General features: G+C 54.8%; 2 long non-coding RNA genes across 2 annotated transcripts in view; one reads left to right on the top strand and one right to left on the bottom strand.

Annotated features, from left to right (window-relative positions):
• The first annotated feature begins 1,242 nt into the window (after positions 1-1,242).
• LOC142069796 (uncharacterized) overlaps positions 1,243-12,049 on the top strand; it is a 34,728-nt gene continuing 23,921 nt past the window's right edge. Inside the window, exon 1 of the long non-coding RNA XR_012665767.1 lies at positions 1,243-1,888. This is a non-coding gene — a long non-coding RNA (uncharacterized LOC142069796). The remainder of the gene's footprint in view (positions 1,889-12,049) is intronic.
• Positions 10,140-11,414, bottom strand: LOC125625485 (uncharacterized). The gene is made up of 2 exons (XR_007353569.2): positions 10,879-11,414; positions 10,140-10,353 (listed from the first exon to the last, which is right to left on the bottom strand). It is a non-coding gene; the product is annotated as an uncharacterized LOC125625485 (long non-coding RNA).

The following is a 12,049-nucleotide window of genomic DNA, read 5'->3' on the forward strand; positions in this document are numbered from 1 at the left end:
CTGCTCTGCTCACAGAACGAACAGGGAATTTCCACTGGGAGGAGCCAAGAAGCAGCAGCAGTTTTCGAGATTGAGGACAAAATCCTGCCCTGAGCAGTGGAAGCATTAAGATGGGAGAGGGGACCAGAGCACAATAGGCCCCCAAGCGTAGGTCAGCCTAATATTCCCAGCCCATTGTAATAACCCCTAGCTCGTACATAAATTTTCATCCATAGATCTCACCGCATTTTGCAAAGGAGGTTAGAATCACCTCCATTTTACAGCTGGGGAAACTGAGGCACTAGGCAGGGAAGGGACTTGCCCGTGTTCACCCCGCAGAAGAGTCAGGAACTGAATCCAGATCTCCTGAGTCCTAATCCAGTGCTCTAAGCACTAGGGGAAGTGACTTGCTCAAGGGCACTCAGTGAGCCAGTGGCAGAGTCAGGAACAGATCCCAGAAGTCCTGCCACCCAGCTCTAATCACGAAGCTAGAGGTTCTCAAATTGCAATCATTGTAGGCCAAAGTCACTAGGGGCAAAAGCAGGTGCAACTTCCTTGACTCTCATGGAGCTGTGTCCAGTTATAACAGACCTTGGCTGCTCCCCAGACTGGGTGTCCAGCATGATTGCCACTGAGCCACTGGGCTGGCGAACTCCTGGTCCTTCCTGAGTGCTGGGTGAGCACCTTTCATCAGCACCCTGTGGCTCTGTGCCATAATCACTGGGATGCACTAATTTGCTGCTCCGTACCCATTGCTTTATTCCTCCTTGGGCAAGAGCAAGACTGTCAAATTCCCCTTCTCCTAGGTTCTTAATTAAATGAGGATCAATTACCCCATCACCACCACCACCACTGAATTATTAAAGGGAACTTTTTTTGTCAAGAGGTGTGGGACAGAGCATGAATGGCCATGAGTGTGCAAGTATGCACATGTCTGTGCATTCGTACATATGTGTATATGAGCATGCATGCACCCGTGTGTGTGATTGCTTGCGTGTGTCTCTGCGGGTGTGCATGTGAACACCTGTGTGCATTCGTGTGTGTGTCAATGAGTGGTAGAGCAGGGAGAGAGTCAATTCAGGCCAATCTCTGGTACTCACTGATCCCTGTGAAGCAGCAAACCTACGGAAACACACCTCCTGACTGGGTACCATGGAAACACCATTCCTTCGAAAATATTCAATAACACTTTTTTTTTAAAGCAACTAATTGAGGAGTGAAGGGGTTGACACCAGCCAGAATGTATTCCCTGTGAGCCAGCTAGCGGAGAAGCAGGGGAGGCTGGGTAATTGCGACGGGCACCAGAGCTGCCTGGACAGGGACATCCTGGGGTTTGCTTTGTGGTTTGAGGAGGAAAAGGAAGATCTTTGCTGGATCGAAGTGTGTGCAAGTGACAGAGAGAGAGGGAGAGTAAATGAAATACATGGCAGGGGATGGCAAGGGACAGGGAGCCACAGGCAGGGTACTGAGACAGACACAGATCTGAAACTCCTGAAGCTCCTCTTGACTCCACTTGGAGCTGCGTGTGCTCACTTCTTCATTTCTCCCTTGGCACAGTCAGAGCTCACCCCGTCTGGGCTGCCTGTCCATACCTACAGTCCTACCTGTTGACCCCTCAGCAGTCTGCAACGCGGCCCCCTGCTGCCCAGCAACCACCATCCCCAGAGTCCTATGGGGAGAGAAGAGGGAAGGGTGCAGTGCCATATTTCGGCCCCATCACGCTGCGGTGGGGACGGCGAAGAACAGGAACTGAAGGGAGCCAACTGCTGAGGAATCCCAGGGGAACGCGGTGTATCCCTGCCCTTACACTAAATCACTTGGCATCGCCACTAGCCAAGCTGCCTCGCCGGGTGCCAGCAATGGATCTCGTGCTCCCACGCCCACACAGCAGATGGCAGCCTCTCGCTGGGTGAGCGTGTTTATTTTTTGGTGGTTATTTTTATTAATTTCCCTCCCCCAGGCCCCGGCGAGAGGAACAGGCAGGGTGCTCCCCTCTTAGTCCTTATCCTCAATTTTTCATTGATTTGGGCATCTTCACTTGGGGAGGGGGGGGCAACTTAGGACAGCTCCGCAGGGCCTGATTGCCAGCGCCCACAACACTAATGAAAGCCAACAGGAGCTCAGCTGTTTCTGGAAATCCTTTGAGGTGTTTCAATTTGGGCTTTCAAAACTGCATCCCTCTTCCCCCCCGCCCCACCATCAGTGGTCCCCTTTGGGAAATACTGGCCATACCTCGTTGTTTGCTCTGCATGCACGCTCCACCAACCCTGCCATGGAGGGACGCCTGCTCCAAGAGGACTGCAGTCCCTGGACTGTGAGCTGAAAGGCACCATAGTCCCCACACTGATCCCTGGGCTCCCCGCACATTGCTCCACCAATAACCCTATGCTCTGCTACTCAAGCCTGGGACATTTGTCTCCTTGGCTCAGGTCTCCTGTCTCCAGCCTAAATTCACAGGCAGATCTGCTGGCAGGCTGGAGACGCCAATAGGGGGGACAGTTCAATGCCTCCTCCAGTGACCTCTCTCAGCACTAGAGCCCTGGGGCGAGCAAGCCAAGCAGCTGTAGGTTCAGGCAGTTTTCCTGCTCTGGGTGCACTAGGTGGGGGGAAAAATCACAGAGGAGCTGCAGCACCTCCACATTGGTTAATGGGGCTCCAAAGGGCGGGGCGGGGGGGAGAGGGGCTCAGTCAAATTCCCTGTGGACAGATGACATCACACAACCAACTGGCATTGGTTGGCTTCACCGGGGTGAGTGACAGTTGGAGACCAAGGAATGATTGATGACCTCTCACCCTGCATGCCAGCTGTCTGCCTATCAACCAGCCAATCTCCATGCATGCCACCTACCTACCTACCTTTCACCATGCATGCCATCACTCTACCTACCTGCCAACCAGCATGCATGCCAGCTGTCCACCTAGCTACCCATCCTTCTCTCTAAGGCATAACTGTATTTCTGTATTGTAGCACCAGTCATCATAGCATTGAAACACAGGCTGATCGCCCCCTCCACCTTAACGGTGGTCCTTGTAGGTCAAGGGTGGGGTGCACTGGTAGACTAGATGGGGCAGAGAGGGCAGTGGGGTGCCTGTATGGCCACTGCCCATGCTGTCCTTCTTCTGTGGGCAAACAGAGGACTTCAGCCTGCAGGGCTGTCAAGCCCTCATCCTCTCCCACTGTGCCATTCCCTTGTGGGGTGAAGTGCCCCCCTGCAGTGGGACCAGAACATGGCCTATAAGCCGTGTAAGCCTATGCTCACTTCAATCCTGACAATCGGGTTGAAATAGGACTTGAGTAGGGCCTGGCCTTTGTGCTGGCTCTTTCCATACGGCTGACTTACACCTTTAAAGATTACAAACAAACTGAGATCCCAGCTTCAGCCTGTGGCCGCCTGCTGTGTTTGAAGATTAGGGCCAGCCCAGATATAGTTTTGTTCAGCTTTGACTTCACTGCAGCACAAGGAAACCAACCAGCAAGGAGAGAAATACCAAGGGACCTAGGCAACAGTGAATACTGAGGCTTCTTAAATACTAGGTGGGCAATAGGCACACAGGAATTTCTATGACAGAGCCTAAAGAAGTCATTAATATGCTTGAAAGGAAGCCAAGGAAAGTCGGCTGAGCTGCAGTGTCCAAGCCTTCCATGTTTTCTGAGACACAGTGGCTGAGTGTCTATGTCGATCCCAAAGAGGTGCTCCTGCAGCTGCTAGCTATCACGTCTTCGGGAAAAGGGGGAATTAATGCTCAACATACGTATTCCCATGAGCCATTAGTGCTCAGGACCACAAAGCATTTGTACCAAAAGGAGGCAGTGTGGCCTACTGGATAGATCACTGGACTGGGACCCTGGAGCATTGGATTCAATTCTTGGCTCTGCCATTGGTTCGCTAGGTGACCTTGGGAAAGTCTTTCCCCTGCCTGTGTCTCAGCTTTCCCATCTGTAACATGGGGATAATGATACTGGCCTTCTTTGTGAAGTGCTTTGAGATCTATGGATAAGAACTAGGTGGTGTTATTCAATTCAAACTGATTTACTCACCACACTGCCTGGGGGGGTCATTTCTCCAGGTGCTATTGTATCCCATCCCCTTCTGCCATTCAGTTTATCCCACTCCCCCACTTGCATATTTCACCCCTTCTGCTCCTATAGCTCTGATTTGCTCCTTCCACACCGTCCCTGCCAGATTCACTGGCCCCCCATTTTCCCTTTCTCCCCTGCCCCAGCCTCACCCCCTTCTGGTTTGGCGAGGGCAAGCCTTGCGCACCCATTGCTGTTTCCCTCCAGTGGCTCCTCCCTTCCACCAGCGAGGGATGGACTAGCCCAGATTTCTTGGGGAAGGAGCATTCAGTCCTCTCCAGGCAGGAGGAATGAGGAGCACCTCTGGGGAATCAATTTCATGGGAGGAAGCGTGGGAAGTTACATACCAGCCTCAGGGGAGGCCATCCAGACCCTGCACTCACGCTTGGGCTAGAGAAGAGGGGGATCAGCTAATACATTTCTTAATGAGGCTGCTGGACACAGCCAGACCCGGAGGTTCTCTCTGAGTGGCCAGCCAGACAACACAGCCCGTGCTGCCTCGCGTCTCCGCTGCGGGAGGCTTGGGCTGGACTCTGCCCTCTGCCCTCATGGCTGGGACTGCTGACTGCACAGGGGGCTTTAGGGGCACCGTATAAACCTACAGGAGGGTAATAAGGAGGCAGAAGCACCCAGTGCTGAGGGAGAGATGGAGCCTCTTCTGCAATGCAGCCTAGCTCCTGTCCTTTGCCTGGAAAACTCACAGTGATGTCTGGGAAGGAGATTCAGACTCCAACCCATAAGGGCTCAACTTCTCCCACGTGAGAAGTGGACTCGCTCTCCTGCACCATCCAACTCTGGGCCAGTGGAACCATCAACCCAGCATCACCCACACTGGCCCAATCCTCAAAGGTACCGAGGCACCTAACTCCCACTGACATCAATGGGAATTAGGCACCTAGATAGTGTGGAGGATCTGGGCCAGGCTCCTGAGGAGAATCTGTTCCCATCCCTGTGACACCAGTGACGCCACTCCTGAGCTCAGCCTAGATGCACGCAGCTCTAGCGGAGTCAGCTCAGTCTTGCCCTGGATCCGGGAGGTGACCAGCGATGAGAAAGTAGCAGGGCTGAGACTCCCCCGTGCCAGCTCCCACAAGCACTGGGCAGTCAGCTGAAGCAATCAGCGGTGCTAGTGAGGACCCTTGGCAGTTCCTGAGGTGATTTTTTCCTCCCTTTTAGCTGCTACCTTTCCAATGCCTGAGCATAGCTGAGCTGACAAAGAAGCATTTCCAAGATATTAAGAGTTCAGCAGCTCAGCTGTGCCGGAGAGAAAGCGAGAGCAAGACAGACTATAAATAAAACCTTGAGAAGAAGGAGGCGGCAGCCACAAAGGGCATTGTGAGCCTGCAAGAAAAGCAGGTGCCTTTTGGATAAGGCATTTGGAGCCTTTGTACCTCACAGAGACGTCAGGGCATCCCTCAGTGCTGCGCTCAGGGTGGAGTAGTGGAGGAGCTGCGGGGGGACCGGGTATTTTTTCCCCACTTTGATTGTTACAGTTCAAATAAATCCTGAAAGCAAATACTGGGTGGAAGAGACAGGAGAGTGACAACATCAAGAGAACCAAAGGAGGAGGGAGAGAGACGGCTCACGGGCTCCTGAGACATTTAACAAACCCGTCAGGCTGGAGCAAACGTAAGGACTGGAAAATATCAATATTAACTCGGTGCAGCAGCAGGACCTGGGGACAGGGAGCCAAAGAGAATGAGGAGGGCTCAGTGAGTGAATTCAGCACCTCGGTGTATAACGTGAGACATTCCAGCCAACCCAGGTGGGGGTGTTTGGTCCAGGCAGTCACCCTGGTGGGTTCCAATAGAGCTAGACACTGGCATCACTCTCTCAAGGAGGCTTTTCTGGGTTTTTTGCTAGCCAAGCAGATGAACAAAGCCCCAGACATCTGACAGGAGAGCAGGGGTCCTCTTCCCTGTGGCAGGTTTTCCTTCTCCCCTGGGCTGCTGCTGATCATCCAAGGTGCGGCAGGGGAAAGGCCCATACTGTGCGGCTGGCTGCATTATCGTGAGTAGTATTACAAAAGCATCTAGAACTCCAGCGTGCCAGGTGCTGTACAAACAGAAAAAAACCATGGTCCCTGCCCGAAGGAGCTTACATTCTAAGTACTGGAATCAGCCAGGAGAACGACCCCGCTGCGCAGCTGAGCGTGTTCTGATTTCCCCGGGTCCTTGCTGCTTGGCTAATGGGTGCTGGCAGTACAGCAGGTGCACTGAAGGACCAGAAGCAAATGAGTTAATTGGCTGGATTAAAGTTCAGGGAGCAGACTCAAGGGCCAGGCTGAGTGAGGAGCTGGGTCTAAGGAATGGGACGCTGTCAGTGCTGTCGATAGCAAGGGGCCAGCTCTGCCCTGTAGCCAAGAGCCGGGTGACCCCGTCCCTGCAGCACTGACAGACACAGCCCTTTCCAGTCAGCACAATTAGAGCAGAGAGTCAGAGGAATTGGGCACTTGCCTCTGAAACAAGCAGCCAGCCCCACGCCAGGAGGGAATTAGACCAGCAACCTTGGTCTGATCCAAGAGTGGGCTGCAGCCTCCTATCTCAGCAAGGAAAGGGACAGAATGGAGGAGCGAGAGAGAGAGAAATGGAGAGGAGAAAGTGGAGGAGACACAAAGGGAAGCAGAAGATGACAAATTAGACGGAGGGATGGAGGAGAGGCAGAGAGGGGGGAGCAAAAGAAGATGGAGGAGGGGACAGCGTGAAGAGTGGCAGTAATCGCTCCACTTAAGCGAGGCTGCTGGGGAACTCCTCTCCCCTGGCAATGAAGCCGCTTGCTGAGGTGCTGCAGTGTAATTGATGGGGGTGCGGGGAAGCTGGTCTGACACATGCCAAGAGACTTACAGCAGTCTCTGTCATGCAGAAGCAGCCTAGCTCCTGGGCCAGTGGAACCATCAACCTAGCATCACCCACAGTGGCCCAGTCCGGTACCCAACCACCAGCCAGCCAGAAACAGCCTTGCATTTGAATCCACCTCTCCCCGCCACCCGTATCGCAGGCACACCGGCGCAGAATGGGCCCACAGCCTGGCTGCTGTCTCTCCATGGCCTGCCAAAGGCAGCTTCTTCCTTCCCTAGGTCCTGCTTCAGGGCTCAGGGACTGGGCTATTGTGTCACGGCCAGAGCTCACAGAGGTGGTATTTGCTTTGCAAGGGGGCTAGAGATGGGGTGCCCCACTGTCAGCGTCCTGACCACATCTCATGCTCTGCAAGGCTGTGGCTAGCCCTGATCATGTCATACATGCCCCATACCCACCTCTCCTCCCCCATGACCATGTTAACCGATGTAACCATCTTTCCAGATACATACCAGCTGCCCCAGGCCTACCCCTCTCCCGGCGCCTCCAATCACACCTCCCTCTGTTCTGCTGCACTCACTCACACCTACTGCTTCCCATCCTGTGGATCGTTCCTCTCAAACCATGCTCCTAGCTCCTCCTTACATCTCGCTCACGCCATCTTCTAACCCCCCCCCCCCCCCCCCCATGCCCACTGCCTCTCCAGACACTTCTGTGCAATTACTCACAGGGTCCCGGTCGCATTCCCTGTGGACAGGCATTCGCATCACAAAAACCCCACCAGTTCGGCTGGCAACGATAAGCCACCCTGTGGGCAGGCTCAGCAGAGATGCCACGGGCAGAGTGGATCCTGGAGCCTGACCTCCGTCGCTGTCACTGCAGGCGGACCGTCCTGCTCTGAGCTGATGCCCGCTGGAGGGACTGTGGTGAGGGGAGACTTGCCCTGCTATTCCCCATGCTGTTCCCGTGGATAGATGCAGGGCATCCTTCTCTAAGGCACCCCAGTGACAGCCGTGGAGTATCTGAGCCCTACAGGATGAGGAAGGTGGCAAGGCATGCTCTCTACACAGAGGCAGGGTGGGCCTGTGGTTGGGCTCACGGCAGCCCGAAGGGTTCAGTGAGCAAGAAGCATTTTAGAGTCAAGCAGGGATGTGCACAGATCTCTAGGGCGCGTGGGCTTCTGACCATCTCCTTCCACCATCGGAACTCATCCCATCCCCACGTTAGCCAGGGGAGAGCCAGTGTATGCTGCACCCAGGAATCACATCCTGCTCAATGGAGCTGGTTGCCTGAATCCTTCCACTCTCCCTTTTTTCCAGCTTTGGAAGAGGTGGGGTCTCCCCATGCCCCCTCCCCTGGGTGAGACAGGTAGGAGGGTGACAGAGCTGGGGCGGGGACCTGGAGGGGAGCCAGCCCCCATCCATGCAATGACTCATGTGGTGGAATCCTGGGCCCATTGACATGAACCAGGCCAGAATTTCACCCACATGATCGCCATCATTCCCACCATGCACTGCAGCTCAAGGGAAGAGCGCAGTACATGGGGGAGGGGGGAAAACTTACTCCCAAAGCATGGGCCACTGAGGCCTTAGCTCTCAGGAGCTCCAAGCTGGGAGTCGGTTCTGCTCCAAAGCTGCTGGCAGGGATGGAGAAGAGACGTCCCTCCGGAAGCCCTTTTGCTGCATGCAGTACTACAGGCACTTGTGTTTGCTGGCTGCACACCGTGGTTTATAGCCCGCGGATCAATGTATTCCTACAGCAGATAAAATCAAGGCAGGTCTCACCGTGTCTCTGAATATGGATGAGAAAGAGAGCTCCGCATGGGTGGGGGGAGGGTGAACGAGAATGGAGAAAATAGAGCAATGGAGGAAGAGCAGAGAAAGGCCAGGAAACGGACAGATGAAGGGACAGGCGTGCGAAGAGTCACTCACACTTTGGGGCCGTGCTAGCTGTGTGGGTGCGGGGAAGTTGTGTTTGCGGAGCAGATGCCTGCACAGGATTCTCAGCTGATGGAAGCAGGAGCACAGAGCCCTGTTTGTTGAGGAGCCGAACACCAGACTCTAGAGATCCAAACAGGGAATAACCCACCTGTCAGCTGGGTGGTTTCCATCCTGATGTATCTTGCAGGAGACCTTTTAATCTGGCCCTCAAGCTCCTGCCAGGGAGTGAGGTCCCGGACTTGCCCTGCTCCACGCGCGCTGCAGCTCCCGGAAGTAGCAGCATGTCCCCCGTCCGGCTCCTATGCGTAGGGGCAGCCAGGGGGCTCCACACGCTGCCCCCGCCCCAAGCGCCTGCTTTGAAGTTCCCATTGGCCTGGAACCATGGCCAATGGGAGCTGCAGGAGTGGCACCAGCAGACAGGACAGAGCTGCCTGGCCAGCGCCCCACCTCCGTGTAAGAGCCAGACGGGGGACATGCCGCTGCTTCTGGGAACTGCTTGAGGTAAGCACCACCCGGAGTCTGCATCCCTGACCTCCTCTCACACCTCAACCGCTGCCCCAGCCCTGAGCCCCCTCCCGCCCTCTGAACCCCTCAGTCCCAGCACGTAGCACCCTCCTGCACCCCAAACCCGTCATCCTCAGCCCCACCCCAGAGCCCGCATCCCCAGCTGGAGCCCTCACCCCCCTCCCGCACCCCAACCCCCAATTTCATGAGCATTCATGGACCGCCAATTTCCATGCCCAGATGTGGCCCTCAGGCCAAAAAGTTTGCCCACCTGTGTTAGTGGGAACCAGCACTCTTTCCCCCCCCACCACCACCCCCATCAGTCATTCTTGCTGAGGCCCTGTGAGCCACCTATCTGGACACAGGAATGACTGGCAGCTGCCCACTCTCCATCTTCACCCTGGGATGCCCAGGCATGCCATTCATAAACATATGGGCCATATTTGTGTGGCAGGCCAGGAGCAGCCACCTTGCCGTGGCATTCTTGGGTGTGGTGACATGGACTCCGGAAGTGGAAAACTTCCCACTGAGTTAGGAGAGAGGCAATTCCCCAGCATGATGCTAGGAGGCACTGCTGTACCGGGCCTTGCAGAAGAGACATAAAAATGATGTCTTGACCACCTGAGATCATTAATGGCCCCATGGCACTTTCAACAGGAGGCAAATTCCTGCCTGGGTAACAGCATTTGGATAAGCTAAAAACTTGGAAGTTTCAACTGAGTACCGAATTTGTCTTGACTTTGCTGTCCTAAACTCCTGTGCGGCATTGCTCTGCGCTGGGAAATGGCTGCTCCCTTCCAGCCCAGAAGTAGCTGCATTTCAATAATGGGCAAAAAGCTGATATATCTGTCAGACTGTTTATACCTATATATTGATGTACACCGAGAAAGCTAAATGCCGTTGTGACTTATGCAGCCTGCCTTTGGAATCCCATGGTATGGAAGGCACGACATCCATGCACACCATGTTACGATCGTCCTGAAGAACCTTGGGACGTGAATGGACCCAGGAGGAATGCACAGTCAAGGTTTGCCTGGCTTCTCTCCGCTCCCACCACCTGCAATATGCAAAGCAACAACGGTTCACTTAGTCTCACACAAACATTAACTACCTGCTCCCTGCAAGGCCCCTCCTTGGTCGGGAGGTTTCAATGATCCCCGTTTTACAGAGGGCAAGGCTAGGGCATGGAGAAGCGGAGCCATGCTACACGTCAGGGCAGAGCTGAGAATAGACCCCACCGGTGCTGGGTGCTCATGACAGTAGCCCATGCTGATTTTCTGTAACGGGTGTCCAGACTCCACGGTGATGGACGTGGCCCGAGAACCAGAATAGAACAACTCAGGTTGGCTTTTCCCTCACAGCCCCTGGCTCTGGGTCTCTGCCACTGTAATCTGTGCTTCTCACGCCTGGCCTCTTAAATCATTCGCTTCCCCACTCCAGCCGGCTCCCTCCCAGACAATCCCTGCTCCCAAGCAGTACAAATGCGACAATATTTTCTCATTATTAGCCTGAGTTGATGAGTCTCTGTCAAGGGTGAAGAGAAAGAAGAAAAAAAGCAGGATCCTGGTCAGGAAAGCGTTACCCCATCTGTGTCAGCGGCTTCCTCACGGATGTCTTGCTCCTCCGGGCTCAGGCTATAACTCTCGTCAGTCTAAAGCTGCTAGCAGCAGAGAACACCACTAAGGCAGCATCTGCATTTGAGAGGGGAAGGCAAAACCCTCCATGCAGCCTAGAAGTCTGATTGGCGAAAGGAAAGCCAAGCCCACAGGTCTGGAGTGGGGAAGGGCCCGGAGATGCCTCCTCGCTGCAGCCTGGCCAGGAGAGGGCAGACAGCAGCTGTGCCCAGAGCAAGCAGAGAGGGAACCGTGTTTTGGAGTTAGTTCTCAAGGAGGGTTGAGCTGGTTGAGATAACGGCAACCCAAACCGTCACCCCAAATTCAGAGCCAAAGCCCCACCCCAAAAACTCAGGCCCTCGTCCTTTCACCGGGGCCCAAAAGCGAACCCCGCATCCAAGAGCCTTGCCTCAAAGCTGAAGGCCAAAAATCAAACCTTCCCCCACTCCACTCCCCAAAAATGAAGTCAATCCCAGACCCCCAAAATGAAGCCTTTCAGCTCTAATCCAAACCACTCACCCCAGACGCAGACCCCGCGTCCCAAACTTGGATCTCTGCTCCCAGGTCTTCACCCCGATCTCAGCCAGAGACTGGGATCTTGGCTTGTGAGCTCGGAATCTATGCTCCAGAATTGTGGGTGGGACACTGCAGGCCAAGGGGGGCAGGCACCACAAAAGCAGGAGGGCAGTGATGGGGCACCAGCTGCACCAGGGGGCAGGGGACCAGGGCACCTCAGAGTAACATGAGAAACCCATCAACATTCAGCAGAAGAAAAAATAGCTTTTAAGCTCCACCGCTCTCCCCGCCCAAACCCACATGTCTGACATCCCCATTCATCTGAGTTCCCTTCCTCTCTGGGCTGTGGGCTCTCAGCACCTGCCCTTTGCCAGCTAGAGTCTGCATGGGGAAGGCCAGCAACATCCTTCCCAGAGCGATTCAAGGCCATCACCGGCTGAGCAGCTTGATCCAATTACAGCAAGCCAGGGGAGCCCAATTCTGCTGCCTCGGGGGGCTAGTGACTGCCACTGGCTGCAGCGGCAGCTGTGGAATCAGGCCCAGAGATTCCTGCTGGTGCATGGAAGAGAGCAAAGCAAAGAGAAAGTAAGAGATGGAGAGAGTGCGCGAGACAGATGGACAGCA

Source organism: Caretta caretta, chromosome 22, assembly GCF_965140235.1.
Source record: "Caretta caretta isolate rCarCar2 chromosome 22, rCarCar1.hap1, whole genome shotgun sequence".
NCBI lineage: Eukaryota > Metazoa > Chordata > Testudines > Cheloniidae > Caretta > Caretta caretta.